This window comes from Stenella coeruleoalba (assembly GCF_951394435.1).
Source record: "Stenella coeruleoalba genome assembly, chromosome: 4".
NCBI lineage: Eukaryota > Metazoa > Chordata > Mammalia > Artiodactyla > Delphinidae > Stenella > Stenella coeruleoalba.
Genome location: NC_137149.1, coordinates 50,917,260 through 50,924,954, shown reverse-complemented (window position 1 = coordinate 50,924,954; position 7,695 = coordinate 50,917,260). Strand labels below are relative to the sequence as shown.

Genomic DNA, 7,695 nt, shown 5'->3' with positions numbered 1-7,695 from the left:
AGAAGCAAGGGAAAGTTTTTGGCTGACCTCTTCAAAGTAGCTCTGACCGTACTGACCATATTCTTGCTGTGGCCTTGGCTGCAACTGAGAAAATATTATTTCCCCTCTACTCCATTTGTCCTATTTTTCCTTTTGATGGACTTTGATAGTTTCATACCATTTTTCAAGGCAGGCTATTGAAGTTCCAGGAGGTGACCTCTATTTACTACAATAAAATTAATGATTTATAGAAAGTCAAAATTCCACAATCCCCCAAACTCTCCTTTTATCCCTAACTACTATGTCAACAAACCACCCAGCATCCAGCATGGTTCAAAGGTCTGAATTGTGTAGCAAAATAAATCATTTTTTAAATCCCAATAGTAATGTATGGTGGGAGCATTCTTAACTTGAATTGAGTAAGGGGGAACAGAGCAGATGCAGCCAACCTTGGCTGTAGTATATTACTCAAGTTGATGTGGGCCTGAGGAGATTGGATATTTAATGTCAATGATACCATGGTGGGGGGGGGGTGAAAAAATTCGAAGTTCCACTAGAAAATAAGAAGGTAAAATTTAGGTCCCATAAGCTCTGGCCTATTTTTTCTTTCCTTCCCCTCCCCTGCTGTCATTCCCCCTGGTTTATCTTTTTTTTTTTTTTTTTTTTTTTTTTTTGCGGTACGCGGGCCTCTCACTGCTGTGGTCTCTCCCGTTGCGGAGCACAGGCTCCGCGGCCATGGCTCTCGGGCCCAGTCGCTCCGCGGCATGTGGGATCTTCCCGGACCGGGGAACGAACCCGTGTCCCCTGCATCGGCAGGCAGACTCTCAACCACTGGGCCACCAGGGAAGCCCCGCCCTGGTTTCTTACCATCCTCCTCCTCACTCTCTCTCCCTTCCTGCCCGCTGGTCTATTTCTATGTCCTCTCTTAAATGTCTAGCGAGTTTTTCACTAGGGCCCTAATTTGGGTCCAGTGTTGACATTCCAATATATGCGGGACTCTGGTCCCAACCTTGCTTATTCCGAGGTACTTGATGCCGTGCTTTACATCACAATGTTCCAACCTAGATCTCTGGAGTGTGCAGAGCTGCCCAGAGCCCGTGCAGAGTTTGCTTCGTTTGGGCAAATCCGCACACTCAAGGTGGCGTCCACTCCAGGAGGCTCAGGAATCGTGGAGAGAAAAGGTGTGTCTGTAGGTAGTGGAGTAGCCTGAGGCGTCTGGCTGCCCAGTAACATCCACTCACTACAGTTCAACAGGTTTGTTTTGAGCTCCTACTATATTCAAACACAGCGCGAAGTGCTGGGGATACAAAAATCCAAAAGACGTGATCCTGCTCTCAAGAAGCCCACCGTCTAGAGGAGGTAGCTGACCCCAAGAGAAATAACTTACTACACTAGAAAAGCTCTGAATTCCCCTAGTGCATTGCTTTTCACACTTTAACGTGCACGCGGATCCCCTGTGGTTCTTGTGAAAATGTCGATATGAATTCAGTGGACTTGGGAGGGACCTGGGATTCTGCCTGTCTAACAGGCTGAGGCCCACCCTGTTGTTGCTAGCAAGGTCCTAGGGCTGGGTGTTAGCCGTGAAGAGGAAGCCTAGAGGGGCCCTGGCTGCGAAAGGCCCCAGGGAGCAACTAGAGGCTGCTTCTTCCACACTTCAGGAGCGTGTGGCTTCCGCTCAGGAAGTATAAACAGCAGCATAAACAGAGCTTTTCCAGGCTTAGCCCATCCAACTAAGGCCATGTATCACTAGGTTGCCACAAACCAACGGGACATTTTTCGACCACGGGCTGAGTGATGGGGTAGTTTCAGGAGGTAAATATTTGAAAGGGAAGCAGCAAACAATTGTTTAGCACTCGTGTTCTTTTTTTTTTTTTTTTTGCAGTACTTGGGCCTCTCACTGCCGCGGCCTCTCCCGCTGCGGAGCACAGGCTCCGGACGTGCAGACTCAGCGGCCATGGCTCACGCCTGTGGGATCCTGCCGGACCGGGGCACGAACCCACGTCCCCTGCCTCGGCAGGCGGACTCTCAACCACTGCGCCACCAGGGAAGCCCACTCATGTTCTTCTTGCGACAGCCTTCATTTCTCTTTTCTGTCTTCACTGGGAAAAGGAGTTTCTCAGTGCACTGCAAATGCTGCAGCTCCCATAGCCCCTCCCCACATACAGGTGACTGTACTTGTCAGAATTCCTATGACACGCCACACACAGTACCTGTGCTCCGTACCTGCTTTAACAATCTTGAGCTGAAAACAATGGAAGTTGTATTCTGGTTTTGCTTTTTAAAGCCTGAAGCCAGATGCTAGGATCTATTCTGTACTTCCGAATCTCTACTTAGAAAACTTTTCCTTCTCCTTTCTTATAAAGGATTGCGTCAAGAATACACTATGTGGAAAACAAGCACTATTACAATAGCCAGGACCATAGAAGCATCGACAGATGAATGGATAAAGAAGATGTGGCACATGTATACAATGGAATATTACTCAGCCATAAAAGGAGACGAAATTGAGTTATTTGTAGTGAGGTGGATGGACCTAGAGTCTGTCATACAGAGTGAAGTAAGTCAGAAAGAGAAAAACAAATACCGTATGCTAACGCATATATATGGAATCTAAAAAAAAATAGTACTGATGAACCTAGTGGCAGGGCAAGAATAAATACGCAGACATAGAGAATGGACTTGAGGACATGGGGAGCGGGAGGGGGAAGCTGGGGCGAAGTGAGAGAGTGGCATGGACATATATATACTACCATATGTAAAATAGCTAGTGGGAAGCAGCCGCATAGCACAGGGAGATCAGCTCCGTGATTTGTGACCACCTAGAGGGGTGGGATAGGGAGGGTGGGAGGGAAGTGCAAGAGGGAGGAGATATGGGGATATATGTATGTATATGGCTGATTCACTTTGTTGTACAACAGAAACTAACACAGTACTGTGAAGCAATTATACTCCAATAAAGATCTATTAAAAAATAATAATAGGGCTTCCCTGGTGGCGCAGTGGTTGAGAGTCTGCCTGCCAATGCAGGGGACACGGGTTCGTGCCCCAGTCTGGGAAGATCCCACGTGCTGCAGAGCGGCTGGGCCTGTGAGCCATGGCCGCTGAGCCTGCGCGTCCGGAGCCTGTGCTCCGCAACGAAGAGGTCACAGCAGTGAGAGGCCTGCGTACCGAAAAAGAAAAATAATAATAATAATAGTATCTGCCCCTCATTTAAAAAAAAAAGAAAAAAGAAAAAAGAAATCAGTGCATTTCCAGGCCATGAGACTCCAGATGTGTGCTACTGTATCAGCTTTCTATTACCATGGCTACTGCTGTGTAACAAAAAACCACAAGCCCTCATACGCAATATACTTATTGTTCATGCATCTGGAGGTCAGCTAGTTGTCCTGACTGGGCAGCTAGGGTGACTGGGCTCTGCTCTGTGTGTCCTATCTCCCAACAGGCTCTCCCAGGCCTGTTTTCACCACAGTGGTGGAAGGTGCAAGAATGCAAGCAGAGAGATACAGTGACTTTTTTCAAGCCAATGTCTGCATTATGTCTGCTAAAATCCCTCTGTCAAAGAAAGTCACATGGCTGGGCCAGAATCAGAGTGGAAGGGGGCTCTGCAGGGTTACATGGGGAGGGCATGGTTACAGGGAAGGGAGAAAAACAGGGGCTATGAATGCAATCCATCTAGCACAGTCTTCACATGTAACAGTAACTTTCCAGTTCATAGTTACGCTGATCCAACCATCTACTCTTCTCTGCTCTAGGAAAGACAGAACAGCTGCAGAAAGTCCAGGGAAAACAAAGGCATCTGAGAGGAGGGAGAGCAACCAAGTATTTACTGACAATGCTCTATTCATAATCCACATTTAATTCACATTCAAAAGGATGTATTGACAATCTGCCAGGTTTTAATAGCTCCACCTTTAAGTGGCATCTCTGCAGCAGTAGAAATATCAGGCTTCCTGCCTCCTTGAGAAGCAAGGGCCTGGGCTCGCAAGGTAAACAAAGGGTAATGAAACAGCAAATGGCAGGGTGTCAAGTTGTTGGAAGGTGTCTAGCAGGATGCCACGGAAACACGGTTTCATTCTGGTCTCACTTAACGTCTTCATTAATGATCTGGAAGAGGGAGTAAACAGCACATTAATTATAATCACAAGTGATACTAAATTGGGATTTGTTGCCTCCACCAAAGGAAGGGACTCTGAAAGACCAGGCAGGAGATGGATCCAGCTTGGAAAAGGTGAACAGCATCTAGGAAAACATCACTGCACGTGGCAGGGGACGGAACAAGTCATTTGGAAGCAATGAGGTTAAAAGCCAAGGAAGCTGCCTGAAATCTTTTCTGGGACAACCTAGGGTAGTCACACATAAACCAAAGACGTGGCGTCAAGAAATTAGAGACAAGCAAGCTGGAGCAGGAGAGGGGAGAAAGACAACACAATTTGAATGATGAACTAGGGAGCTTGAAAATTTCCCCTTCACAGCTTCCTTCTCCTACTGGCATAGTAGCTCCCAAGGGCAGGGATTTGTGTTGATTTGTTTTCTGCTATATCTCCAGCACCTGGAATTATGCCTGGGACATACAAGCCACTTAATAAACATATGTTGAATGAATGAATGAGGAATGGAGTGTAACTCCTGAAGAAAGAATCAAAAGAGGCTTTCTCTCCATAAGGCACAAACCAGTCAAAGATGGGTTTAAAAGAAAAACAAACAAACAGAACAAACACCGGGGATTGGGAGGAAATGAACAAAGTGGAAATAAATAAAGGTCCCCAGAGAACTGAGACCCTCTTGGCTTTATCATACAGTGCTAATAGTAGTCGCAGTAGTAATAGCTGTAATAGTGGTGATAAGTATCTTCACTGTTCTAAGCGCTTTGCATGAATTATCTTGTTGAATCATCACAAAACACGGAGGCATGTTCTCATTGCCCCCATTTTATACATGAGGTATAGAAAGACTAAGTAACTTTTCCAAGGTCCACAGTGAGAGTGGTGGGATTTAAGTTGATGCAACCATATCCCGTGTTTTTTACTACTATATTACATTGCCTACCACACTGGCTTAAGGGAAAGGGGAGAGGTGGGAGGGAGAGAGGGAGGGCTAAAGGGAAGGGGAAGGAGAGGAAGAAAACCAAAAGGAAAAGTAAACAGAGTCAAAATAGGGCAGATGATTCTTCCCCACCTCCCATCAGGGAACCAAGCTCAGTGTGAGCATGAGACTGAAAACTTAATGCAGCTCTTCTCCCTGTAAGTGTTTCATGGTCTCTGCCCTAAATATCATCTAGTATTTAAAGACACATTTTTTTTTTGGTACAAAATACCCCTTAATTCTAAACTGAGTACTTGATCTGGTGCTCAATTGAAGAAACCATCTGTAGTTTTCCTTTATTTTCTTCTTTATTCTTCCATTTCTCAGCTCTCTTCAAGAAAGTAAAAAGTCTGGAAGTTTATGTTTTACACATGTACTCATTATTTTTCTGTACATTATTCCTTATTTTCTTCACATTACTGCATGCCTCTGTCATTTGTACATATCAAGAGTTGAGGATGTAAAACCATATATACTGTACTTTATAGGTGATTTAAGGGACTTTCAAGGGTCATTATTTACAGGAATTGGTTTTTGTCCTACACTTTGACCTTAAAACAAAACCCCTTTGTCCTGTCCTCCTTTGAAACCACTCTACATTGCTTAATGTTTTTGCTCATGGCTCTAATTTTTAAATGATTGTCTTTGTTTTGTCTGATGTTTATTATGTGAATACTTGCAGGTCATAAATTTGTCTTCTGTAATCACCAGCATCTATAGAGGCAACATGGTCTGAGGTGGGACAGGTTGACGCTAAGGCAGAGACAAACCGTGATTGGAGATGGAATCCTGAAACAGCAAGAAACTGGGTCCAGCCCTCAAGGGACTCAAAGGTGTTCTAGTTCCTGAATTTTGTCCTCTGCTTCTAGAATTTTATTCCCTAAATTTCTTCCTTCCTTCCTTCCTCTCTTCCTTCCTTCCTTCCTTCCCTTTTTTGGTTGTTCAATTTGAGTTTCTGTCTCTTACAAACAATTCCTTAATAATGCAATGACCTGGGCTTCCCTGGTGGCACAGTGGTTAAGAATCCACCTGCCAATGCAGGAGACATGGGTTCAAGCCCTGGTCCGCGAAAATCCCACATGCTGCGGAGCAACTAAGCCTGTGTGCCACAACTACTAAGCCTGCACCCTAAAGCCCGCGAGCCACAACTACTGAAGCCCGAACGCCTAGAGCCCACACTCCGCAACAAGAGAAGCCACTGCAATGAGAAGCCTGCACACCGCAGCGAAGAGTAGCCCCCCTTCACCACAACTAGAGAAAAGCCCACTCGAAGACCCAATGCAGCCATAAATAAATAAATAAATAAAAATAATGCAATGACCTTAGGGTCTGTCTAATTTTAAAAGCCTGTACTTTGATTTTGGGATTCTAATATTAACATTGATTGGAGGGGTCAATTTAGTGCTCTAAATTGTGCTCTGGGGGACAATGGGAAACCGTTGTTCCAGATAATTCTCATGCTGTGTTCATCTAGAGAGAACTAAGAATTCACTCTAAGTTTGATGCCCAAGTAGTGATAAATATTCCAGCAAGAAGAATTCCTAAGGCTGATCAAAGGTGGTATAAAATGTTGCTCTCTCAAAATAAAGATGACAATAGAAAAGCATTTTCCAAAGTGTGTTTCTGTTAGAATAGGGTGACCATATAATTTACTCTCCAAACTGGTACACTTTGGGGAATTAAAGTAGATGCCTTTAGCAATTATGCAAGGACAGCAGGTGTAAAATATGACTGGTCACCCTATGTAAAATATGTCTCAACAAAGGGGGTTCCTTGACCTTAAAATTTTGGGAAGTCTGCATACTATATAGTTTCTTCTTGAGAATCACAACACCCATACTATTAAAAGCTCTGAGTCCTATAGTAAAGAAACCCACTAAATGTCATCTAAACCAGCATTTCCCAACTGACTTGATTATGAAATCTTTATTTTCAATAATACCTTCTACCATCCTAGGGACTCAGTGTTCCATAGAGCATACTTCAGAATATGTTGACCTTGAACATGTCTTATTCAATTATAGTGTAACCTGCTATCTCCTGAATCTAGAGGACACCAAAACAAAAATACCTTCCCACCAAGCTCCTATTTGCCTGAAATTTCTACCATTATTTCCTCCTTTAAGGACCTTTTAAAGGATATGCACATTGTAATGGGGTTAGGCATTATGTCATCTGGAGAGAATAACTCATTAGCTAGCTAAACATTAGTGATAATTAGGTTATCTGAATAGCCACTTACCACCCATAGATTCTGAGCGAACGGGTCCCCCAGGAATTGTCTTCAAGGGAGGAATGGGAAAAAAAGGGTCTGGATCGGAGGACACTGGCCTGTGCAGTATTTTAGTGGAGGGTTTGGTATTAATATGGTTCCCAACCTTTACTCCACCAAAGCTCACTTCTCTTTACTGGCTCCCCCATATCCCTAGTTTTAAAAGATGTTGCCTCCCAAATAAACTGAACTTACTCAACTGTAGAATTTGTAACTTTATTGTCATGTTTCCCCTGCCCTTTACTTTCTTACTTCTGAGAAAGCTCCTTCCCAACTTCAACCATGAAGTTCTAGAAAGGGCTTCTCTGGTCTTTTAAAATCCCACCTCTCTGGAACTACTGACTAGTCTAGGGTGAGCCTCC

The 7,695-nt window shown here is 44.3% G+C and overlaps 1 long non-coding RNA gene across 1 annotated transcript in view; it reads right to left on the bottom strand.

Moving 5' to 3' along the window:
* Nucleotides 1-3,674: 3,674 nt before the first annotated feature.
* The window catches only part of LOC307185201, a 55,017-nt gene continuing 50,996 nt past the window's right edge, over nt 3,675-7,695 (bottom strand). Inside the window, exon 4 of the long non-coding RNA XR_013827906.1 lies at nt 3,675-4,083. This is a non-coding gene — a long non-coding RNA (uncharacterized lncRNA). The remainder of the gene's footprint in view (nt 4,084-7,695) is intronic.